The sequence below is a fragment of the Cervus elaphus genome, chromosome 24 (assembly GCF_910594005.1).
Source record: "Cervus elaphus chromosome 24, mCerEla1.1, whole genome shotgun sequence".
Classification (NCBI taxonomy): Eukaryota; Metazoa; Chordata; class Mammalia; order Artiodactyla; family Cervidae; genus Cervus; species Cervus elaphus.
This window is the reverse complement of record NC_057838.1, coordinates 1,640,573-1,666,793: the sequence shown is the minus strand read 5'-3', so window position 1 is coordinate 1,666,793 and position 26,221 is coordinate 1,640,573.

The window sequence follows — 26,221 nt, the reverse complement described above, 5'->3', positions numbered from 1 at the left end:
AGGTCACTCTAGCAACAAGAAAGAGCTCCGTGGACCAAAAATCAACTCGAGATGAGGGGTTAGTCCCTGGCTTCGACTCCAGAGGAATACCACCTTACCACAAGCCCCTCAAGAGGAGGCTTCTCTCAGCTCTCGGTATGTGAGAGGGACCCTGAGTTTGCGACCTCAAGTGGAATGGACACCGCGATGCCCTGACTCGATATAAGGCCGGATATCCCTGCAGTGACTTGAATGCAGGCTCGTCTTGCATCTCCCAAGATAAGAGAATGTCTGAATCCCCTGTGGAGACGACAGAGAAAGACCTAGGTCCCCACCTCATCGCGACCGGAGGCCTCACATCATTTGAAAACTCCAGAGGTACGCGGAGATCAGTGCCTCCAAAGGAGACGATGCCTGACTCCTCGTGAAACTTGATAGGAGTCCCAGGATTCCTGTGGCACGTGGAAAGGGACCCTTGGTCTCCCGCCTCAGATTGAGAGGAGTCCCAATTGCCCTGCCAAGCCTCGAGGAGAATCCCGAGTTGTCCCTCGCAACTAGGCAGGAGTCCTGACGTCGCTGAACAAACACGTGTGTGGAAGAGCCATCCCCGTCGTAACTCGAGAATATACCCCAGGTTCCCGCCGCAACTCGAGAAAAACCATGAGACTTCCCCCTCGCCGCGAGATGAGGCCCGATTCCCCTGCACTGCGAGCAGAGCAATTCCGTGTTGCACATCACACATGAAAGGAGCCTTGATTTCCTTGATGGCACTCCAGAAAAACCCCAAGACCACTGTTTCAAGGCTAGAGGGATCCTGAGGTCACTGTAGACACACGAAAGAGCTCCGTGGACCCAAAATCAACTCGAGATGAGAAGTTAGTCCCTGGCTTCGACTCCAGAAGAATATCACCTTACCAGAAGCACCTCAAGAGGAGGCTTCTCTCAGCTCTAGATATGTGACAGGGACCCTGAGTTTGCGGCCTCAAGTGGAATGGAGACCGCGATGCCCTGACTCGAAATAAGGACGGATATCCCTGCAGTGACTTGAATGCAGGCTCGTCTTGCATTTCCCAAACGAAAGGATATCTGAAACCCCTGTGGAGGCCACAGAGAAATACCTAGTTCCCCACCTCATCGCGACCGGAGGCCTGACATCCTTTGAAAACTCCAGAGGTACGCGGAGATCAGTGCCTCCAAAGGAGACGATGCCTGACTCCTCGTGAAACTTAATAGGAGTCCCAGGATTCCTGTGGCACGTGGAAAGGGACCCTTGGTCTCCCGTCTCAGCTGGAGAGGCATCCCAATTGCCCTGCCAAGCCTCGAGGAGAATCCCGAGTTGTCCCTCACACTAGGCAGGAGTCCTGACGTGGCTGAACAAACACGTGGGTGGAAGGGCCATCCCCGTCGGAACTCGAGAATATACCCCAGGTTCACACAGCAACTCGAGAAAAACCATGAGACATCCCCCTCGCCGAAAAATGAGGCCCGATACCGTGCACTGCGTGCAGAGCAATTCCCTGTTGCACATTACACATGAAAGGAGCCTTGATTTCCTTGATGGCACTCTAGAGAAACCCCAAGAACACTGTTTCAAGGCTAGAGGGATCCTGAGGTCACTGTAGCAACAGGAAAGAGCTCCGTGGACCAAGAATCAACTCGAGATGAGAGGTTAGTCCCTGGCTTCGACTCCAGAGGAATACCACCTTACCACAAGCACCTCAAGAGGAGGCTTCTCTCACCTCTAGGTATGTGAGAGGGACCCTGATTTTGCGGCCTCAAGGGGAATGGACACCGCGATGCCCTGACTCGATATAAGGCCGGATATCCCTGCAGTGACTTGAATGCAGGCTCGTCTTGCATCTCCCAAGACGAAAGGATGTCTGAATCTCCTGTGGAGACCACAGAGAAAGACCTAGTTCCCTACCTCATGCGACCGGAGGCCTCACATCCTTTGAAAACTCCAGAGGTACGCGGAGATCAGTGCCTCCAAAGAAGACGATGCCTGACTCCTCGTGAAACTTGATAGGAGTCCCAGGATTCCTGTGGCACGTGGAAAGGGACCCTTGGTCTCCCGCCTCAGCTGGAGAGGCGTCCCAATTGCCCTGCCAAGCCTCGAGGAGAATCCCGAGTTGTCCCTCGCAACTAGGCAGGAGTGCTGACGTCGCTGAACAAACACGTGTGTGGAAGGGCCATCCCCTCGTAACTCGAGAATATTCCCCAGGTTCCCGCCGAAACTCGAGAAAAACCATGAGACTTCCCCCTCGCCGCGAGATGAGGCCCGATTCCCCTGCACTGCATGCAGAACAATTCCGTGTTGCACATCACACATGAAAGGAGCCTTGATTTCCTTGATGGCACTCCAGAGAAAACCCAAGAACATTGTTTCAAGGATAGAGGGATCCTGAGGTCACTGTAGCAACACGAAAAAGCTCCGTGGACCAAAAATCAACTCAAGATGAGAGGTTAGTCCCTGGCTTCGACTCCAGAGGAATACCACCTTACCACAAGCACCTCAAGAGGAGGCTTCTCTCAGCTCTAGCTATGTGAGAGGGACCCTGAGTTTGCGGCCTCAAGTGGAATGGACACCGCGATGCCCTGACTCGAAATAAGGCCGGATATCCCTGCAGTGACTTGAATGCAGGCTCGTCTTGCATCTCCCAAGATGAAAGGATCTCTGAATCCCGTGTGAAGACCACAGAGAAAGACCTAGTTCCCCACCTCATCGTGACCGGAGGCCTCAAATCCTTTGAAAACTCCAGAGGTACGCGGAAATCAGTGCCTCCAAACGGGACAATGCCTGACTCCACGTTAAACTTGATAGGATTCCCAGGATTCCTTTGGCACGTGGAAACGGACACTTGGTCTCCCGCCTCAGCTGGAGAGGCGTCCCAATTGCCCTGCCAAGCCTCGAGGAGAATCCCGAGTTGTCCCTCGCAACTAGGCAGGAGTCCTGACGTCGCTGAACAAACACGTGTGTGGAAGGGCCATCCCCGTCGTAACTCGAGAATATTCCCCAGGTTCCCGCCACAACTCGAGAAAAACCATGAGACTTCCCCCTCGCCGAGAGATGAGGCCCGATTCCCCTGCACTGCGTGCAGAGCAATTCCGTGTTGCACATCACACATGAAAGGAGCCTTGATTTCCTTGATGGCACTCCAGAGAAACCCCAAGAACACTATTTCAAAGCGAGAGGGATCCTGAGTCACTGTAGCAACACGAAAGAGCTCCGTGGACCAAAAATCAACTCGAGACGAGAGGTTCGTCCCTGGCTTCGACTCCAGAGGAATACCACCTTACCACAAGCACCTCAAGAGGAGGCTTCTCTCAGCTCTAGCTATGTGAGAGGGTCCCTGATTTTGCGGCCTCAAGTGGAATGGAGACCGCGATGCCCTGACTCGATATAAGGCCGGATATCCCTGCAGTGACTTGAATGCAGGCTTGTCTTGCATCTCCCAAGATGAAAGGATGTCTGAATCCCCTGTGGATACCACAGAGAAAGAACTAGTTCCCCACCTCATGGCGACCGGAGGCCTCACATCCTTTGAAAACTCCAGAGGTACGCGGAGATCAGTGCCTCCAAAGGAGACGATGCCTGACTCCTCGTGAAACTTGATAGGAGTCCCAGGATTCCTGTGGCACGTGGAAAGGGACCCTTGGTCTCCCGCCTCAGCTGGAGAGGCGTTCCAATTGCCCTGCCAAGCCTCGAGGAGAATCCCGAGTTGTACCTCGCAACTAGGCAGGAGTCCTGACGTCGCTGAAGAAACACGTGGGTGGAAGGGCCATCCCCGTCGTAACTCGAGAATATACCCCAGGTTCCCGCCGCAACTCGAGAAAAACCATGAGACTTCCCCCTCGCCGCGAGATGAGGCCCGATTCCCCTGCACGGCGTGCAGAGCAATTCCGTGTTGCACATCACACATGAAAGGAGCCTTGATTTCCTTGACGGCACTCCAGAGAAACCCCAAGAACACTGTTTCAAGGCTAGAGGGATCCTGAGGTCACTGTAGCAACAAGAAAGAGCTCCGTGGAACAAAAATCAACTCGATGTGAGAGGTTAGTTCCTGACTTCGACTCCAGAGGAATACCACCTTACCACAAGCACCTCAAGAGGAGGCTTCTCTCAGCTCTCGGTATGTGAGAGGGATCCTGAGTTTGCGGCCTCAAGTGGAATGGACACCGCGATGCCCTGACGCGAAATAAGGCCGGATATCCCTGCGGTGACTTGAATGCAGGCTCGTCTTGCATCTCCCAAGACGAAAGGATGTCTGATTCCCCTGTGGAGACAACAGAGAAAGACCTAGTTCCCCACCTCATCGCGACCGGAGGCCTCACATCCGTTGAAAATTCCAGAGGTACGCGGAGATCAGTGCCTAAAAAGGAGACGATGCCTGACTCCTCGTGAAACTTGATAGGAGTCCCAGGATTCCTGTGGCACGTGGAAAGGGACCCTTGGTCTCCCGCCTCAGCTGGAGAGGCGTCCCAATTGCCCTGCCAAGCCTCGAGGAGAATCCCGAGTTGTCCCTCGCAACTAGGCAGGAGTCCTGACGTCGCTGAAGAAACACGTGTGTGGAAGGGCCATCCCCGTCGTAACTCGAGAATATACCCCAGGTTCCCGCCGCAACTCGAGAAAAACCATGAGACTTCCCCCTCGCCGCGAGATGAGGCCCGATTCCCCTGCACTGCATGCAGAGCAATTCCGTGTTGCACATCACACATGAAAGGAGCCTTGATTTCCTTGATGGCACTCCAGAGAAAACCCAAGAACACTGTTTCAAGGCTAGAGGGAACCTGAGGTCACTGTAGCAACACGAAAGAGCTCCGTGGACCAAAAATCAACTCGAGATGAGAGGTTAGTCCCTGGCTTCGACTCCAGAGGAATACCACCTTACCACAAGCACCTCAAGAGGAGGCTTCTCTCAGCTCTAGCTATGTGAGAGGGACCCTGAGTTTGCGGCCTCAAGTGGAATGGACACCGCGATGCCCTGACTCGAAATAAGGCCGGATATCCCTGCAGTGACTTGAATGCAGGCTCGTCTTGCATCTCCCAAGACGAAAGGATGTCTGAATCCCCTGTGGAGACCACAGAGAAAGACCTACTTCCCCACCTCATCGCGACCGGAGGCCTCACATCCTTTAAAAACTCCAGAGGTACGTGGAGATCAGTGCCTCCAAAGGAGACGATGCCTGACTCCTCGTGAAACTTGATAGGAGTCCCAGGATTCCTGTGGCACGTGGAAAGGGACCCTTGGTCTCCCGCCTCAGCTGGAGAGGCGTCCCAATTGCCCTGCCAAGCCTCGAGGAGAATCCTGAGTTGTCTCTCACAACTAGGCAGGAGTCCTGACGTCGCTGAACAAACATGTGGGTGGAAGGGCCATCCCCGTCGTAACTCGAGAATATACCCCAGGTTCCCGCCGCAACTCGAGAAAAACCATGAGACTTCCCCCTCGCCGTGAGATGAGGCACGATTCCCCTGCACTGCATGCAGAGCAATTCCGTGTTGCACATCAAACATGAAAGGAGCCTTTATTTCCTTGATGGCACTCCAGAGAATCCCCAAGAACACTGTTTCAAGGCTAGAGGAATCCTGAGGTCACTGTAGCAACATGAAAGAGCTCCGTGGACCAAAAATCAATTCGAGATAAGGGGTTAGTCCCTGGCTTCGACTCCAGAGGAATACCACCTTACCACAAGCACCTCAAGAGGAGGCTTCTCTCAGCTCTAGGTATGTGTGAGGGATCCTGATTTTGCTGTCTCAAGTGGAATGGACACTGCGATGCCCTGACGCGAAATAAGGCCGGATATCCCTGCAGTGACTTGAATGCAGGCTCGTCTTGCATCTCCCAAGATAAGAGAATGTCTGAATCCCCTGTGGAGACCACAGAGAAAGACCTAGTTCCCAACCTCATGGCGACCGGAGGCCTCACATCCTTTGAAAACTCCAGAGGTAAGCGGAGATCAGTGCCTCCAAAGGAGACGATGCCTGACTCCTCGTGAAACTTGATAGGAGTCCCAGGATTCCTGTGGTACATGGAAAGGGACACTTGGTCTCCCGCCTCAGCTGGAGAGGCGTCCCAATTGCCCTGCCAAACCTCGAGGAGAATCCCGAGTTGTCCCTCGCAACTAGGCAGGAGACCTGACGTCGCTGACGAAACACGTGTGTGGAAGGGCCATCCCCGTCGTAACTCGAGAATATACCCCAGGTTCCCGCCGCAACTCGAGAAAAACCATGAGACTTCCCCCTCGCCGCGAGATGAGGCCCGATTCCCCTGCACTGCGTGCAGAGCAATTCCGTGTTGCACATCACACATGAAAGGAGCCTTGATTTCGTTGACGGCACTCCAGTGAAACCCCAAGAACACTGCTTCAAGGCTAGAGGGATCCTGAGGTCACTGTAGCAACATGAAAGAGCTCCGTGGACCAAAAATCAACTCGAGATGAGAGCTTAGTCGCTGGCTTCGCCTCCAGAGGAATACCACCTTACCACAAGCACCTCAAGAGGAGGCTTCTCTCAGCTCTAGGTATGTGAGAGGGACCTGAGTTTGCGGCCTCACGTGGAACGGACACCGCGATGCCCTGACGCGAAATAAGGCCGGATATCCCTGCAGTGACGTGAATACAGGCTCGTCTTTCATCTCCCAAGATGAAAGGATGTCTGAATCCCCTGTGGAGACCACAGAGAAAGACCTAGTTCCCCACCTCATCGCGACCGGAGGCCTCACATCCCTTGAAAACTCTAGAGGTACGCAGAGATCAATGCCTCCAAAGGAGACGATGCCTGACTCCTCGTGAAACTTGATAGGAGTCCCAGGATTCCTGTGGCACGTGGAAAGGGACCCTTGGTCTCCCGCCTCACCGGGAGAGGCGTCCCAATTGCCCTGCTAAGCCTCGAGGAGAATTCCGAGTTGTCCCTCGCAACTAGGCAGGAGTCCTGATGTCGCTGAACTAACACGTGTGTGGAAGGGCCATCCGCATCGTAACTCGAGAATATACCCCAGGTTCCCGCCGCAACTCGAGAAAAACCATGAGACTTACCCCTCGCCGCGAGATGAGGCCCGATTCCCCTGCACTGCGTGCAGAGCAATTCCGTGTTGCACATCACACATGAAAGGAGCCTTGATTTCCTTGATGGCACTCCAGAGAAACCCCAAGAACACTGTTTCAAGGCTAGAGGGATCCTGAGGTCACTGTAGCAACACGAAAGAGCTCCGTGGACCAAAAATCAACTCGAGATGAGAGGTTAGTCCCTGGCTTCGACTCCAGAGGAATACCACCTTACCACAAGCACCTCAAGAGGAGGCTTCTCTCAGCTCTAGCTATGTGAGAGGGACCCTGAGTTTGCGGCCTCAAGTGGAATGGACACCGCGATGCCCTGACTCGAAATAAGGCCGGATATCCCTGCAGTGACTTGAATGCAGGCTCGTCTTGCATCTCCCAAGACGAAAGGATGTCTGAATCCCCTGTGGAGACCACAGAGAAAGACCTACTTCCCCACCTCATCGCGACCGGAGGCCTCACATCCTTTAAAAACTCCAGAGGTACGTGGAGATCAGTGCCTCCAAAGGAGACGATGCCTGACTCCTCGTGAAACTTGATAGGAGTCCCAGGATTCCTGTGGCACGTGGAAAGGGACACTTGGTCTCCCGCCTCAGCTGGAGAGGCGTCCCAATTGCCCTGCCAAGCCTCGAGGAGAATCCTGAGTTGTCTCTCACAACTAGGCAGGAGTCCTGACGTCGCTGAACAAACATGTGGGTGGAAGGGCCATCCCCGTCGTAACTCGAGAATATACCCCAGGTTCCCGCCGCAACACGAGAAAAACCATGAGACTTCCCCCTCGCCGTGAGATGAGGCACGATTCCCCTGCACTGCATGCAGAGCAATTCCGTGTTGCACATCAAACATGAAAGGAGCCTTGATTTCCTTGATGGCACTCCAGAGAATCCCCAAGAACACTGTTTCAAGGCTAGAGGGATCCTGAGGTCACTGTAGCAACACGAAAGAGCTCCGTGGACCAAAAATCAACTCGAGATAAGGGGTTAGTCCCTGGCTTCGACTCCAGAGGAATACCACCTTACCACAAGCACCTCAAGAGGAGGCTTCTCTCAGCTCTAGGTATGTGTGAGGGATCCTGATTTTGCTGTCTCAAGTGGAATGGACACTGCGATGCCCTGACGCGAAATAAGGCCGGATATCCCTGCAGTGACTTGAATGCAGGCTCGTCTTGCATCTCCCAAGATAAGAGAATGTCTGAATCCCCTGTGGAGACCACAGAGAAAGACCTAGTTCCCAACCTCATGGCGACCGGAGGCCTCACATCCTTTGAAAACTCCAGAGGTAAGCGGAGATCAGTGCCTCCAAAGGAGACGATGCCTGACTCCTCGTGAAACTTGATAGGAGTCCCAGGATTCCTGTGGTACATGGAAAGGGACACTTGGTCTCCCGCCTCAGCTGGAGAGGCGTCCCAATTGCCCTGCCAAACCTCGAGGAGAATCCCGAGTTGTCCCTCGCAACTAGGCAGGAGACCTGACGTCGCTGACGAAACACGTGTGTGGAAGGGCCATCCCCGTCGTAACTCGAGAATATACCCCAGGTTCCCGCCGCAACTCGAGAAAAACCATGAGACTTCCCCCTCGCCGCGAGATGAGGCCCGATTCCCCTGCACTGCGTGCAGAGCAATTCCGTGTTGCACATCACACATGAAAGGAGCCTTGATTTCGTTGACGGCACTCCAGTGAAACCCCAAGAACACTGCTTCAAGGCTAGAGGGATCCTGAGGTCACTGTAGCAACACGAAAGAGCTCCGTGGACCAAAAATCAACTCGAGATGAGAGCTTAGTCGCTGGCTTCGCCTCCAGAGGAATACCACCTTACCACAAGCACCTCAAGAGGAGGCTTCTCTCAGCTCTAGGTATGTGAGAGGGACCTGAGTTTGCGGCCTCACGTGGAACGGACACCGCGATGCCCTGACGCGAAATAAGGCCGGATATCCCTGCAGTGACGTGAATACAGGCTTGTCTTGCATCTCCCAAGACGAAAGGATGTCTGAATCCCCTGTGGAGACCACAGAGAAAGACCTAGTTCCCCACCTCATCGCGACCGGAGGCCTCACATCCCTTGAAAACTCTAGAGGTACGCAGAGATCAATGCCTCCAAAGGAGACGATGCCTGACTCCTCGTGAAACTTGATAGGAGTCCCAGGATTCCTGTGGCACGTGGAAAGGGACCCTTGGTCTCCCGCCTCACCGGGAGAGGCGTCCCAATTGCCCTGCTAAGCCTCGAGGAGAATCCCGAGTTGTCCCTCGCAACTAGGCAGGAGTCCTGACGTCGCTGAACTAACACGTGTGTGGAAGGGCCATCCGCATCGTAACTCGAGAATATACCCCAGGTTCCCGCCGCAACTCGAGAAAAACCATGAGACTTACCCCTCGCCGCGAGATGAGGCCCGATTCCCCTGCACTGCATGCAGAGCAATTCCGTGTTGCACATCACACATGAAAGGAGCCTTGATTTCCTTGATGGCACTCCAGAGAAACCCCAAGAACACTGTTTCAAGGCTGGAGGGATCCTGAAGTCACTGTAGCAACACGAAAGAGCTCCGTGGACCAAAAATCAACTCGAGATGAGAGGTTAGTCCCTGGCTTCGACTCCAGAGGAATACCACCTTACCACAAGCACCTCAAGAGGAGGCTTCTCTCAGCTCTAGCTATGTGAGAGGGACCCTGAGTTTGCGGCCTCAAGTGGAATGGACACCGCGATGCCCTGACTCGAAATAAGGCCGGATATCCCTGCAGTGACTTGAATGCAGGCTCGTCTTGCATCTCCCAAGACGAAAGGATGTCTGAATCCCCTGTGGAGACCACAGAGAAAGACCTACTTCCCCACCTCATCGCGACCGGAGGCCTCACATCCTTTAAAAACTCCAGAGGTACGTGGAGATCAGTGCCTCCAAAGGAGACGATGCCTGACTCCTCGTGAAACTTGATAGGAGTCCCAGGATTCCTGTGGCACGTGGAAAGGGACACTTGGTCTCCCGCCTCAGCTGGAGAGGCGTCCCAATTGCCCTGCCAAGCCTCGAGGAGAATCCTGAGTTGTCTCTCACAACTAGGCAGGAGTCCTGACGTCGCTGAACAAACATGTGGGTGGAAGGGCCATCCCCGTCGTAACTCGAGAATATACCCCAGGTTCCCGCCGCAACTCGAGAAAAACCATGAGACTTCCCCCTCGCCGTGAGATGAGGCACGATTCCCCTGCACTGCATGCAGAGCAATTCCGTGTTGCACATCAAACATGAAAGGAGCCATGATTTCCTTGATGGCACTCCAGAGAATCCCCAAGAACACTGTTTCAAGGCTAGAGGAATCCTGAGGTCACTGTAGCAACACGAAAGAGCTCCGTGGACCAAAAATCAACTCGAGATAAGGGGTTAGTCCCTGGCTTCGACTCCAGAGGAATACCACCTTACCACAAGCACCTCAAGAGGAGGCTTCTCTCAGCTCTAGGTATGTGAGAGGGATCCTGATTTTGCTGTCTCAAGTGGAATGGACACTGCGATGCCCTGACGCGAAATAAGGCCGGATGTCCCAGCAGTGACTTGAATGCAGGCTCGTCTTGCATCTCCCAAGATAAGAGAATGTCTGAATCCCCTGTGGAGACCACAGAGAAAGACCTAGTTTCCAACCTCATGGCGACCGGAGGCCTCACATCCTTTGAAAACTCCAGAGGTAAGCGGAGATCAGTGCCTCCAAAGGAGACGATGCCTGACTCCTCGTGAAACTTGATAGGAGTCCCAGGATTCCTGTGGTACATGGAAAGGGACACTTGGTCTCCCGCCTCAGCTGGAGAGGCGTCCCAATTGCCCTGCCAAACCTCGAGGAGAATCCCGAGTTGTCCCTCGCAACTAGGCAGGAGACCTGACGTCGCTGACGAAACACGTGTGTGGAAGGGCCATCCCCGTCGTAACTCGAGAATATACCCCAGGTTCCCGCCGCAACTCGAGAAAAACCATGAGACTTCCCCCTCGCCGCGAGATGAGGCCCGATTCCCCTGCACTGCGTGCAGAGCAATTCCGTGTTGCACATCACACATGAAAGGAGCCTTGATTTCGTTGACGGCACTCCAGTGAAACCCCAAGAACACTGCTTCAAGGCTAGAGGGATCCTGAGGTCACTGTAGCAACACGAAAGAGCTCCGTGGACCAAAAATCAACTCGAGATGAGAGCTTAGTCGCTGGCTTCGCCTCCAGAGGAATACCACCTTACCACAAGCACCTCAAGAGGAGGCTTCTCTCAGCTCTAGGTATGTGAGAGGGACCCTGAGTTTGCGGCCTCACGTGGAACGGACACCGCGATGCCCTGACGCGAAATAAGGCCGGATATCCCTGCAGTGACGTGAATACAGGCTTGTCTTGCATCTCCCAAGACGAAAGGATGTCTGAATCCCCTGTGGAGACCACAGAGAAAGACCTAGTTCCCCACCTTATCGCGACCGGAGGCCTCACATCCCTTGAAAACTCTAGAGGTACGCAGAGATCAATGCCTCCAAAGGAGACGATGCCTGACTCCTCGTGAAACTTGATAGGAGTCCCAGGATTCCTGTGGCACGTGGAAAGGGACCCTTGGTCTCCCGCCTCACCGGGAGAGGCGTCCCAATTGCCCTGCTAAGCCTCGAGGAGAATCCCGAGTTGTCCCTCGCAACTAGGCAGGAGTCCTGACGTCGCTGAACTAACACGTGTGTGGAAGGGCCATCCGCGTCGTAACTCGAGAATATACCCCAGGTTCCCGCCGCAACTCGAGAAAAACCATGAGACTTACCCCTCGCCGCGAGATGAGGCCCGATTCCCCTGCACTGCGTGCAGAGCAATTCCGTGTTGCACATCACACATGAAAGGAGCCTTGATTTCCTTGATGGCACTCCAGAGAAACCCCAAGAACACTGTTTCAAGGCTAGAGGGATCCTGAGGTCACTGTAGCAACACGAAAGAGCTCCGTGGACCAAAAATCAACTCGAGATGAGAGGTTAGTCCCTGGCTTCGACTCCAGAGGAATACCACCTTACCACAAGCACCTCAAGAGGAGGCTTCTCTCACCTCTAGGTATGTGAGAGGGACCCTGAGTTTGCGGCCTCAAGTGGAATGGACACCGCGATGCCCTGACTCGAAATAAGGCCGGATATCCCTGCAGTGACTTGAATGCAGGCTGGTCTTGCATCTCCCAAACGAAAGGATATCTGAAACACCTGTGGAGACCACAGAGAAAGACCTAGTTCCCCACCTCATCGCGACCGAAGGACTCACATCCTTTGAAAACTCCAGATTTACAAGGAGATCAGTGCCTCCAAAGGAGACGATGCCTGACTCCTCGTTAAACTTGATAGGAGTCCCAGGATTCCTGTGGCACGTGGAAAGGGACCCTTGGTCTCCCGCCTCAGATTGAGAGGAGTCCCAATTGCCCTGCCAAGCCTCGAGGAGAATCCCGAGTTGTCCCTCGCAACTATGCAGGAGTCCTGTCGTCCCTGAACAAACACGTGTGTGGAAGAGCCATCCCCGTCGTAACTCGAGAATATACCCCAGGTTCCCGCCGCAACTCGAGAAAAACCATGAGACTTCCCCCTCGCCGCGAGATGAGGCCCGATTCCCCAGCACTGCGTGCAGAGCAATTCCGTGTTGCACATCACACATGAAAGGAGCCTTGATTTCCTTGATGGCACTCCAGAAAAACCCCAAGAACACTGTTTCAAGGCTAGAGGGATCCTGAGGTCACTGTAGCAACATGAAAGAGCTCCGTGGACTAAAAATCAACTCGAGATGAGAGGTTAGTCCCTGGCTTCGACTCCAGAGGAATATCACCTTACCACAAGCACCTCAAGAGGAGGCTTCTCTCAGCTCTAGGTATGTGAGAGGAACCCTGATTTGCAGCCTCAAGTGGAATGGACACCGCGATGCCCTGACTCGAAATAAGGCCGGATATCCCTGCAGTGACTTGAATGCAGGCTCGTCTTGCATCTCCCAAGACGAAAGGATGTCTGACTCCCCTGTGGAGACCGCAGAAAAAGACCTAGTTCCCCACCTCATCGCGACTGGAGGCCTCACATTCTTTGAAAACTCAAGAGGTACGCAGAGATCAGTGCCTCCAAAGGAGACGATGCCTGACTCCACGTGAAACTTGATAGGAGTCCCAGGATTCCTGTGGCACGGGGAAAGGGACACTTGGTCTCCCGCCTCACCTGGAGAGGCGTCCCAATTGCCCTGCCAAGCCTCGAGGAGAATCCCAAGTTGTCCCTCGCAACTAGGCAGGAGTCCTGACGTGGCTGAACAAACACGTGGGTGGAAGGGCCATCCCCGTCGTAACTCGAGAATATACCCCAGGTTCCCGCCGCAACTCTAGAAAAACCATGAGACTTCCCCCTCGCCGCGAGATGAGGCCCGATTCCCCTGCACTGCGTGCAGAGCAATTCCGTGTTGCACATCACACATGAAAGGAGCCTTGATTTCCTTGATGGCACTCCAGAGAAAACCCAAGAACACTGTTTCAAGGCTAGAGGGATCCTGAGGTCACTGTAGCAACACGAAAGAGCTCCGTGGACCAAAAGTCAACTCGAGATGAGAGTTTAGTCCCTGGCTTCGACTCCAGAGGAATACCACCTTACCACAAGCACCTCAAGAGGAGGCTTCTCTCAGCTCTCGGTATGTGAGAGGGACCCTGAGTTTGCGACCTCAAGTGGAATGGACATCGCGATGCCCTGACTCGAAATAAGGCCGGATATCCCTGCAGTGACTTAAATGCAGGCTCGTTTTGCATCTCCCAAGACGAAAGGATGTCTGAATCCCCTGTGGAGACCACAGAGAAAAACATAGTTCCCCACTTCATCGCGACCGGAGGCCTCACATCCTTTGAAAACTCCAGAGGTACGCGGAGATCAGTGCCTCCAAAGGAGACGATGCCTGACTCCTCGTGAAACTTGATAGGAGTCCCAGGATTCCTGTGTCACGTGGAAAGGGACACTTGGTCTCCCCCCTCAGCTGGAGAGGCGTCCCAATTGCCCTGCCAAGCCTCGAGGAGAATCCCGAGTTGTCCCTCGCAACTAGGCAGGAGTCCTGACGTCACTGAACAAACACGTGGGTGGAAGGGCCATCCCCGTCGTAACTCGAGAATATACCCCAGGTTCCCGCCGCAACTCGAGAAAAACCATGAGACTTCCCCCTCGCCGCGAGATGAGGCCCGATCCCCTGGACTGCGTGCAGAGCAATTCTGTGTTGCACATCACACATGAAAGGAGCCTTGATTTCCTTGATGGCACTCCAAAGAAACCCCAAGAACACTGTTTCAGGGCTAGAGGGATCCTGAGGTCACTGGAGCAACAAGAAAGAGCTCCGTGGACCAAAATTCAACTCGAGATGAGAGGTTAGTCCCTGGCTTCGACTCCAGAGGAATACCAGCTTACCACAATCACCTCAAGAGGAGGCTTCTCTCAGCTCTAGGTATGTGAGAGGGACCCTGAGTTTGCGGCCTCAAGTGGAATGGAGACCGCGATGCCCTGACTTGAAATAAGTCCGAATATCCCTGCAGTGACTTGAATGCAGGCTCGTCTTGCATCTCCCAAGACGAAAGGATGTCTGAATCCACTGTGGAGAAAACAAGGAAACCTACTTCCCCACCTCATCGCGACCGGAGGCCTCACATCCTTTGAAAACTCCAGAGGTACGCGGAGATCAGTGCCTCCAAAGGAGACGATGCCTGACTCCTCGTGAAACTTGATAGGAGTCCCAGATATCTGTGGCACATGTAAAGGGACCCTTGGTCTACCGCCTCAGCTGGAGAGGCGTCCCAATTGCCCTGTCAAGCCCCCAGGAGAATCCCGAGTTGTCCCTCGCAACTAGGCAGGAGTCCTGACGTGGCTGAACAAACACGTGGTTGGACGGGCCATCTCCGTCGGAACTCGAGAATATACCCCAGGTTCACACAGCAACTCGAGAAAAACCATGAGACATCCCCCTCGCCGAAAAATGAGGCCCGATACCGTGCACTGCGTGCAGAGCAATTCCCTGTTGCACATTACAAATGAAAGGAGCCTTGATTTCCTTGATGGCACTCTAGAGAAACCCCTAGAACACTGTTTCAAGGCTAGAGGGATCCTGAGGTCACTGTAGCAACACGAAAGAGCTCCGTGGACCAAGAATCAACTCGAGATGAGAGGTTAGTCCCTGGCTTCGACTCCAGAGGAATACCACCTTACCACAAGCACCTCAAGAGGAGGCTTCTCTCAGCTCTAGGTATGTGAGAGGGACCCTGATTTTGCGGCCTCAAGGGGAATGGACACCGCGATGCCCTGACTCGATATAAGGCCGGATATCCCTGCAGTGACTTGAATGCAGGCTCGTCTTGCATCTCCCAAGATGAAAGGATGTCTGAATCCCCTGTGGAGACCACAGAGAAAGACCTAGGTCCCCACCTCATCGCGACCGGAGGCCTCACATCCTTTGAAAATTCCAGAGGTACACGGAGATCAGTGCCTCCAAAGGAGACGATGCCTGACTCCTCGTGAAACTTGATAGGAGTCCCAGGATTCCTGTGGCACGTGGAAAGGGACCCTTGGTCTCCCGCCTCAGCTGGAGAGGCGTCCCAATTGCCCTGCCAAGTCTCGAGGAGAATCCCGAGTTGTCCCTCGCAACTAGGCAGGAGTCCTGACGTCGCTGAACAAACACGTGTGTGGAAGAGCCATCCCCGTCGTAACTCGAGAATATACCCCAGGTTCCCACCGCAACTCGAGAAAAACCATGAGACTTCCCCCTCGCCGCGAGATGAGGCCCGATTCCCCTGCACTGCATGCAGAGCAATTCCGTGTTGCACATCACACATGAAAGGAGCCTTGATTTCCTTGATGGCACTCCAGAAAAACCCCAAGAACACTGTTTCAAGGCTAGAGGGATCCTGAGGTCACTGTAGACACACGAAAGAGCTCCGTGGACCAAAAATCAACTCGAGATGAGAAGTTAGTCCCTGGCTTCGACTCCAGAAGAATATCACCTTACCAGAAGCACCTCAAGAGGAGGCTTCTCTCAGCTCTAGGTATGTGAGAGGGACCCTGATTTGCGGCCTCAAGTGGAATGTACACCGCGAAGCCCTGACTCGAAATAAGGCCGGATATCCCTGCAGTGACTTGAATGCAGGCTCGTCTTGCATCTCCTAAGACGAAAGGATGTCTGAATCCCCTGTGGAGACCACAGAGAAAGACCTAGTTCCCCACCTCATCGCGACCGGAGGCCTCACATCCTTTGAAAACTCCAGAGGTAAGCGGAGATCAGTGCCTCCAAAGGAGACGATGCCTGACTCCCCGTGAAACTTGATAGGAGTCCCAGGATTCCTGTGGCACGTGGAAAGGGACCCTTGGTCTCCCGCCTCACCGGGAGAGGCATCCCAATTGCCCTGCCAAGCCTCGAGGAGAATCCCGAGTTGTCCCTCGCAACTAGGCAGGAGTCCTGACGTCGCTGAACAAACACGTGGTTGGAAGGGCCATCCCCGTCGTAACTCGAGAATATACCCCAGGTTCACACAGCAACTCGAGAAAAACCATGAGACATCCCCCTCGCCAAAAAATGAGGCCCGATACCGTGCACTGCGTGCAGAGCAATTCCCTGTTGCACATCACACATGAAAGGAGCCTTGATTTCCTTGACGGCACTCCAGAGAAACCCCAAGAACACTGTTTCAAGGCTAGAGGGAAACTGAGGTCACTGTAGCAACACGAAAGAGCTCCGTGGAACAAAAATCAACTCGATGTGAGAGCTTAGTCGCTGGCTTCGACTCCAGAGGAATACCACCTTACCACAAGCACCTCAAGAGGAGGCTTCTCTCAGCTCTAGGTATGTGAGAGGGACCCTGATTTTGCGGCCTCAAGTGGAATGGACACTGCGATGCCCTGACGCGAAATAAGGCCGGATATCCCTGCAGTGACTTGAATGCAGGCTCGTCTTGCATCTCCCAAGATAAAAGGATGTCTGAATCCCCTGTGGAGACCACAGAGAAAGACCTAGTTCCCCACCTCATGGCGACCGGAGGCCTCACATCCTTTGAAAACTCCAGATGTACGCGGAGATCAGTGCCTCCAAAGTAGACGATGCCTGACTCCTCGTGAAACTTGATAGGAGTCCCAGGATTCCTGTGGCACGTGGAAAGGGACCCTTGGTCTCCCGCCTCAGCTGGAGAGGCGTCCCAATTGCCCTGCCAAACCTAGAGGAGAATCCCGAGTTGTCCCTCGCAACTAGGCAGGAGTCCTGACGTCGCTGAAGAAACACGTGTGTGGAAGGGCCATCCCCGTCGTAACTCGAGAATATACCCCAGGTTCCCGCGGCAACTCGAGAAAAACCATGAGACATCCCCCTCGCCGCGAGATGAGGCCCGATTCCCCTGCACTGCGTGCAGAGCAATTCCGTGTTGCACATCACACATGAAAGGAGCCTTGATTTCGTTGACGACACTCCTGCGAATCCCCAAGAACACTGCTTCAAGGCTAGAGGGATCCTGAGGTCACTGGAGCAACAAGAAAGAGCTCCGTGGACCAAAAATCAACTCGAGATGAGAGGTTAGTCCCTGACTTCGACTCCAGAAGAATACCACCTTACCACAAGCACCTCAAGAGGAGGCTTCTCTCAGATCTAGGTATGTGAGAGTGACCCTGAGTTTGCGGCCTCAAGTGGAATGGAGACCGCGATGCCCTGACTTGAAATAAGGCCGAATATCCCTGCAGTGACTTGAATGCAGGCTCGTCTTGCATCTCCCAAGAGGAAAGGATGTCTGAATCCACTGTGGAGAAAACAAGGAAACCTACTTCCCCACCTCATCGCGACCGGAGGCCTCACATCCTTTGAAAATTCCAGAGGTACGCGGAGATCAGTGCCTCCAAAGGAGACGATGCCTGACTCCTCGTGAAACTTGATAGGAGTCCCAGGATTCCTGTGGCACATGTAAAGGGATCCTTGGTTTACCGCCTCAGCTGGAGAGGCGTCCCAATTGCCCTGTCAAGCCCCCAGGAGAATCCCGAGTTGTCCCTCGCAACTAGGCAGGAGTCCTGACGTCGCTGAACAAACACGTGTGTGGAAGAGCCATCCCCGTCGTAACTCGAGAATATACCCCAGGTTTCCACCGCAACTCGAGAAAAACCATGAGACTTCCCCCTCGCCGCGAGATGAGGCCCGATTCCCCTGCACTGCGTGCAGAGCAATTCCGTGTTGCACATCACACATGAAAGGAGCCTTGATTTCCTTGATGGCACTCCAGAAAAACCCCAAGAACACTGTTTCAAGGCTAGAGGGATCCTGAGGTCACTGTAGACACACGAAAGAGCTCCGTGGACCAAAAATCAACTCGAGATGAGAAGTTAGTCACTGGCTTCGACTCCAGAAGAATATAACCTTACCAGAAGCACCTCAAGAGAGGCTTCTCTCAGCTCTAGGTATGTGAGAGGGACCCTGATTAGCGGCCTCAATTGGAATGTACACCGCGATGCCCTGACTCGAAATAAGGCCGGATATCCCTGCAGTGACTTGAATGCAGGCTCGTCTTGCATCTCCCAAGACGAAAGGATGTCTGAATCCCCTGTGGAGACCACAGAGAAAGACCTAGTTCCCCACCTCATCGCGACCGGAGGCCTCACATGCTTTGAAAACTTCAGAGGTACGCGGAGATCAGTGCCTCCAAAGGAGACGATGCCTGACTCCTCGTGAAACTTGATAGGAGTCCCAGGATTCCTGTGGCACATGGAAAGGGACCCTTGGTCTCCCGCCTCAGCTGGAGAGGCGTCCCAATTGCCCTGCCAAGCCTCGAAGAGAATCCCGAGTTGTCCCTCGAAACTAGGCAGGAGTCCTGACGTCGCTGAACAAACACGTGTGTGGAAGGGCCATCCCCGTCGTAACTCGAGAATATACCCCAGGTTCCCGCCGCAACTCGAGAAAAACCATGAGACTTCCCCCTCGCCGCGAGATGAGGCCCGATTCCCATGCACTGCGTGCAGAGCAATTCCGTGTTGCACATCACACATGAAAGGAGCCTTGATTTCCTTGATGGCACTCCAGAGAAATCCCAAGAACACTGTTTCAAGCCTAGAGGGATCCTGAGGTCACTGTAGCAACACGAAAGAGCTCCGTGGACCAAAAATCAACTCGAGATGAGAGGTTAGTCCCTGGCTTCGACTCCAAAGGAATACCACCTTACCACAAGCACCTCAAGAGGAGGCTTCTCTCAGCTCTAGATATGTGAGAGGGACCCTGAGTTTGCGGCCTCAAGTGGAATGTACACCGCGATGCCCTGACTCGAAATAAGGCCGGATATCCCTGCAGTGACTTGAATGCAGGCTCGTCTTGCATCTCCCAAGACGAAAGGATGTCTGAATCCCCTGTGGAGACCAGAGAGAAAGACTTAGTTCCCCACCTCATCGCGACCGGAGGCCACACATCCTTTGAAAACTCCAGAGGTACGCGGAGATCAGTGCCTCCAAAGGAGACGATGCCTGACTCCTCGTGAAACTTGATAGGAGTCCCAGGATTCCTGTGGCACGTGGAAAGGGACCCTTGGTCTCCCGCCTCAGCTGGAGAGGCATCCCAATTGCCCTGCCAATCCTCGAGGAGAATCCCGAGTTGTCCCTCGCAACTAGGCAGGAGTCCTGACGTCGCTGAACAAACACGTGGGTGGAAGGGCCATCCCCGTCGTAACTCGAGAATATACCCCAGGTTCACACAGCAACTCGAGAAAAACCATGAGACTTCCCCCTCGCCAAAAAATGAGGCCCGATACCGTGCACTGCGTGCAGAGCAATTCCCTGTTGCACATCACACATGAAAGGAGCCTTGATTTCCTTGATGGCACTCCAGAGAAACCCCAAGAACACCGTTTCAAGGCTTGAGGGATCCTGAGGTCACTGTAGCAACACGAAAGAGCTCCGTGGACCAAAAATCAACTCGAGATGAGGGGTTAGTCCCTGGCTTCGACTCCAGAGGAATACCACCTTACCACAAGCACCTCAAGAGGAGGCTTCTCTCAGCTCTAGGTATGTGAGAGTGACCCTGAGTTTGCGGCCTCAAATGGAATGGAGACCGCGATGCCCTGACTTGAAATAAGGCCGAATATCCCTGCAGTGACTTGAATGCAGGCTCGTCTTGCATCTCCCAAGACGAAAGGATGTCTGAATCCCCTGTGGAGACCACAGAGAAAGACCTAGTTCCCCACCTCATCGCGACCGGAGGCCTCACATCCTTTGAAAACTCCAGAGGTACGCGGAGATCAGTGCCTCCAAAGGAGACGATGCCTGACTCCTCGTGAAACTTGATAGGAGTCCCAGATTTCTGTGGCACATGTAAAGGGACCCTTGGTCTACCGCCTCAGCTGGAGAGGCGTCCCAATTGCCCTGTCAAGCCCCCAGGAGAATCCCGAGTTGTCCCTCGCAACTAGGCAGGAGTCCTGACGTGGCTGAACAAACACGTGGGTGGAAGGGCCATCCCCGTCGGAACTCGAGAATATACCCCAGGTTCACACAGCAACTCGAGAAAAACCATGAGACATCCCCCTCGCCGAAAAATGAGGCCCAACACCGTGCACTGCGTGCAGAGCAATTCTGTGTTGCACATCACACATGAAAGGAGCCTTGATTTCCTTGATGGCACTCTAGAGAAACCCCAAGAACACTGTTTCAAGGCTAGAGGGATCCTGAGGTCACTGTAGCAACACGAAAGAGCTCCGTGGACCAAGAATCAACTCGAGATGAGAGGTTAGTCCCTGGCTTCGACTCCAGAGGAATACCACCTTACCACAAGCACCTCAAGAGGAGGCTTCTCTCAGCTCTAGGTATGTGAGAGGGACCCTGATTTTGCGGCCTCAAGGGGAATGGACACCGCGATGCCCTGACTCGATATAAGGCCGGACATCCCTGCAGTGACTTGAATGCAGGCTCGTCTTGCATCTCCCAAGATGAAAGGATGTCTGAATCCCCTGTGGAGACGACAGAGAAAGACCTAGGTCCCCACCTCATCGCGACCGGAGGCCTCACATCCTTTGAAAACTCCAGAGGTACACGGAGATCAGTGCCTCCAAAGGAGACGATGCCTGACTCCTCGTGAAACTTGATAGGAGTCCCAGGATTCCTGTGGCACGTGGAAAGGGACCCTTAGTCTCCCGCCTCAGATTGAGAGGAGTCCCAATTGCCCTGCCAAGCCTCGAGGAGAATCCCGAGTTGTCCCTCGCAACTAGGCAGGAGTCCTGACGTCGCTGAACAAACACGTGGGTGGAAGAGCCATCCCCGTCGTAACTCGAGAATATACCCCAGGTTCCCACCGCAACTCGAGAAAAACCATGAGACTTCCCCCTCGCCGCGAGATGAGGCCCGATTCCCCTGCACTGCGTGCAGAGCAATTCTGTGTTGCACATCACACATGAAAGGAGCCTTGATTTCCTTGATGGCACTCCAGAAAAACCCCAAGAACACTGTTTCAAGGCTAGAGGGATCCTGAGGTCACTGTAGACACACGAAAGAGCTCCGTGGACCAAAAATCAACTCGAGATGAGAAGTTAGTCCCTGGCTTCGACTCCAGAAGAATATCACCTTACCACAAGCACCTCAAGAGGAGGCTTCTCTCAGCTCTAGGTATGTGAGAGGGACCCTGATTTGCGGCCTCAAGTGGAATGTACACCGCGATGCCCTGACTCGAAATAAGGCCGGATATCCCTGCAGTGACTTGAATGCAGGCTCGTCTTGCATCTCCCAAGACGAAAGGATGTCTGAATCCCCTGTGGAGTCCACAGAGAAAGACCTAGTTCCCCACCTCATCGCGACCGGAGGCCTCACATCCTTTGAAAACTCCAGAGGTACGCGGAGATCAGTGCCTCCAAAGGAGACGATGCCTGACTCCCCGTGAAACTTGATAGGAATCCCAGGATTCCTGTGGCACGTGGAAAGGGACCCTTGGTCTCCCGCCTCAGCTGGAGAGGCATCCCAATTGCCCTGCCAAGCCTCGAGGAGAATCCCGAGTTGTCCCTCGCAACTAGGCAGGAGTCCTGACGTCGCTGAACAAACACGTGGTTGGAAGGGCCATCCCCGTCGTAACTCGAGAATATACCCCAGGTTCACACAGCAACTCGAAAAAAACCATGAGACATCCCCCTCGCCAAAAAATGAGGCCCGATACCGTGCACTGCGTGCAGAGCAATTCCCTGTTGCACATCACACAGGAAAGGAGCCTTGATTTCCTTGATGGCACTCCAGAGAATCCCCAAGAACACTGTTTCAAGGCTAGAGGGAAACTGAGGTCACTGTAGCAACACGAAAGAGCTCCGTGGACCAAAAATCAACTCGAGATGAGGGGTTAGTCCCTGGCTTCGACTCCAGAGGAATACCACCTTACCACAAGCAGCTCAAGAGGAGGCTTCTCTCAGCTCTAGGTATGTGAGAGGGACCCTGATTTTGCGGCCTCAAGTGGAATGGACACTGCGATGCCCTGACGCGAAATAAGGCCGGATATCCCTGCAGTGACTTGAATGCAGGCTCGTCTTGCATCTCCCAAGATAAAAGGATGTCTGAATCCCCTGTGGAGACCACAGAGAAAGACCTAGTTCCCCACCTCATGGCGACCGGAGGCCTCACATCCTTTGAAAACTCCAGAGGTAAGCGGAGATCGGTGCCTCCAAAGTAGACGATGCCTGACCCCTCGTGAAACTTGATAGGAGTCCCAGGATTCCTGTGGCACGTGGAAAGGGACCCTTGGTCTCCCGCCTCAGCTGGAGAGGCGTCCCAATTGCCCTGCCAAGCCTCGAGGAGAATCCCGAGTTGTCCCTCGCAACTAGGCAGGATTCCTGACGTCGCTGAACAAACACGTGGGTGGAAGGGCCATCCCCGTCGTAACTCGAGAATATACCCCAGGTTCACACAGCAACTCGAGAAAAACCATGAGACTTCCCCCTCGCCAAAAAATGAGGCCCGATACCGTGCACTGCGTGCAGAGCAATTCCCTGTTGCACATCACACATGAAAGGAGCCTTGATTTCCTTGATGGCACTCCAGAGAAAACCCAAGAACACTGTTTCAAGGCTAGAGGGAAACTGAGGTCACTGTAGCAACACGAAAGAGCTCCGTGGACCAAAAATCAACTCGAGATGAGGGGTTGGTCACTGGCTTCGACTCCAGAGGAATACCACCTTACCACAAGCACCTCAAGAGGAGGCTTCTCTCAGCTCTAGGTATGTGAGAGGGACCCTGATTTTGCGGCCTCAAGTGGAATGGACACTGCGATGCCCTGACGCGAAATAAGGCCGGATATCCCTGCAGTGACTTGAATGCAGGCTCGTCTTGCATCTCCCAAGACGAAAGGATGTCTGAATCCCCTGTGGAGACCACAGAGAAAGACCTAGTTCCCCACCTCATCGCGACCGGAGGCCTCACATCCTTTGAAAACTCCAGAGGTACGCGGAGATCAGTGCCTCCAAAGGAGACGATGCCTGACTCCTCGTGAAACTTGATAGGAGTCCCAGATTTCTGTGGCACATGTAAAGGGACCCTTGGTCTACCGCCTCAGCTGGAGAGGCGTCCCAATTGCCCTGTCAAGCCCCCAGGAGAATCCCGAGTTGTCCCTCGCAACTAGGCAGGAGTCCTGACGTGGCTGAACAAACACGTGGGTGGAAGGGCCATCCCCGTCGGAACTCGAGAATATACCCCAGGTTCACACAGCAACTCGAGAAAAACCATGAGACATCCCCCTCGCCGAAAAATGAGGCCCAACACCGTGCACTGCGTGCAGAGCAATTCCCTGTTGCACATTACAAATGAAAGGAGCCTTGATTTCCTTGATGGCACTCTAGAGAAACCCCAAGAACACTGTTTCAAGGCTAGAGGGATCCTGAGGTCACTGTAGCAACACGAAAGAGCTCCGTGGACCAAGAATCAACTCGAGATGAGAGGTTAGTCCCTGGCTTCGACTCCAGAGGAATACCACCTTACCACAAGCACTTAAGAGGAGGCTTCTCTCAGCTCTAGGTATGTGAGAGGGACCCTGATTTTGCGGCCTCAAGGGGAATGGACACCGCGATGCCCTGACTCGATATAAGGCCGGACATCCCTGCAGTGACTTGAATGCAGGCTCGTCTTGCATCTCCCAAGATGAAAGGATGTCTGAATCCCCTGTGGAGACGACAGAGAAAGACCTAGGTCCCCACCTCATCGCGACCGGAGGCCTCACATCCTTTGAAAACTCCAGAGGTACACGGAGATCAGTGCCTCCAAAGGAGACGATGCCTGACTCCTCGTGAAACTTGATAGGAGTCCCAGGATTCCTGTGGCACGTGGAAAGGGACCCTTAGTCTCCCGCCTCAGATTGAGAGGAGTCCCAATTGCCCTGCCAAGCCTCGAGGAGAATCCCGAGTTGTCCCTCGCAACTAGGCAGGAGTCCTGACGTCGCTGAACAAACACGTGGGTGGAAGAGCCATCCCCGTCGTAACTCGAGAATATACCCCAGGTTCCCACCGCAACTCGAGAAAAACCATGAGACTTCCCCCTCGCCGCGAGATGAGGCCCGATTCCCCTGCACTGCGTGCAGAGCAATTCCGTGTTGCACATCACACATGAAAGGAGCCTTGATTTCCTTGATGGCACTCCAGAAAAACCCCAAGAACACTGTTTCAAGGCTAGAGGGATCCTGAGGTCACTGTAGACACACGAAAGAGCTCCGTGGACCAAAAATCAACTCGAGATGAGAAGTTAGTCCCTGGCTTCGACTCCAGAAGAATATCACCTTACCACAAGCACCTCAAGAGGAGGCTTCTCTCAGCTCTAGGTATGTGAGAGGGACCCTGATTTGCGGCCTCAAGTGGAATGTACACCGCGATGCCCTGACTCGAAATAAGGCCGGATATCCCTGCAGTGACTTGAATGCAGGCTCGTCTTGCATCTCCCAAGACGAAAGGATGTCTGAATCCCCTGTGGAGTCCACAGAGAAAGACCTAGTTCCCCACCTCATCGCGACCGGAGGCCTCACATCCTTTGAAAACTCCAGAGGTACGCGGAGATCAGTGCCTCCAAAGGAGACGATGCCTGACTCCCCGTGAAACTTGATAGGAATCCCAGGATTCCTGTGGCACGTGGAAAGGGACCCTTGGTCTCCCGCCTCAGCTGGAGAGGCATCCCAATTGCCCTGCCAAGCCTCGAGGAGAATCCCGAGTTGTCCCTCGCAACTAGGCAGGAGTCCTGACGTCGCTGAACAAACACGTGGTTGGAAGGGCCATCCCCGTCGTAACTCGAGAATATACCCCAGGTTCACACAGCAACTCGAGAAAAACCATGAGACATCCCCCTCGCCAAAAAATGAGGCCCGATACCGTGCACTGCGTGCAGAGCAATTCCCTGTTGCACATCACACAGGAAAGGAGCCTTGATTTCCTTGATGGCACTCCAGAGAATCCCCAAGAACACTGTTTCAAGGCTAGAGGGAAACTGAGGTCACTGTAGCAACACGAAAGAGCTCCGTGGACCAAAAATCAACTCGAGATGAGGGGTTAGTCCCTGGCTTCGACTCCAGAGGAATACCACCTTACCACAAGCACCTCAAGAGGAGGCTTCTCTCAGCTCTAGGTATGTGAGAGGGACCCTGATTTTGCGGCCTCAAGTGGAATGGACACTGCGATGCCCTGACGCGAAATAAGGCCGGATATCCCTGCAGTGACTTGAATGCAGGCTCGTCTTGCATCTCCCAAGATAAAAGGATGTCTGAATCCCCTGTGGAGACCACAGAGAAAGACCTAGTTCCCCACCTCATGGCGACCGGAGGCCTCACATCCTTTGAAAACTCCAGAGGTAAGCGGAGATCAGTGCCTCCAAAGTAGACGATGCCTGACCCCTCGTGAAACTTGATAGGAGTCCCAGGATTCCTGTGGCACGTGGAAAGGGACCCTTGGTCTCCCGCCTCAGCTGGAGAGGCGTCCCAATTGCCCTGCCAAGCCTCGAGGAGAATCCCGAGTTGTCCCTCGCAACTAGGCAGGATTCCTGACGTCGCTGAAGAAACACGTGTGTGGAAGGGCCATCCCCGTCGTAACTCGAGAATATACCCCAGGTTCACACAGCAACTCGAGAAAAACCATGAGACTTCCCCCTCGCCAAAAAATGAGGCCCGATACCGTGCACTGCGTGCAGAGCAATTCCCTGTTGCACATCACACATGAAAGGAGCCTTGATTTCCTTGATGGCACTCCAGAGAAAACCCAAGAACACTGTTTCAAGG